Source organism: Eimeria tenella, genomic scaffold, assembly GCF_000499545.2.
Source record: "Eimeria tenella Houghton genomic scaffold, Eth_scaff2844, whole genome shotgun sequence".
Lineage (NCBI taxonomy): Eukaryota > Apicomplexa > Conoidasida > Eucoccidiorida > Eimeriidae > Eimeria > Eimeria tenella.
The window spans coordinates 1-240 of record NW_013542723.1 but is presented as its reverse complement, the minus strand read 5'-3'; positions in this window follow the sequence as shown (position 1 = coordinate 240).

The following is a 240-nucleotide window of genomic DNA, read 5'->3' as shown; positions in this document are numbered from 1 at the left end:
CCTCGTCGCAAGGCAGCTGCTGCTGCTACTGCTGCTGCTGCTGCTGCTGTTGGCTCCTCCGGTGCTGCTGGAGACGGGCAAAAAGGAAGCAAAAATAGAGGTGAAGGTCCCATCTTCGTGCTGCTGCTGCTGCTGCTGCTGCTGCTGCTGCTGCTCACTAGAGGCTTCCCAGGTCCCCTCGTGGGCTCCGTATTGACTGGCTGCTGCTGCTGCTGCTGCTGCTGCTTGCTGCTGTGAAGC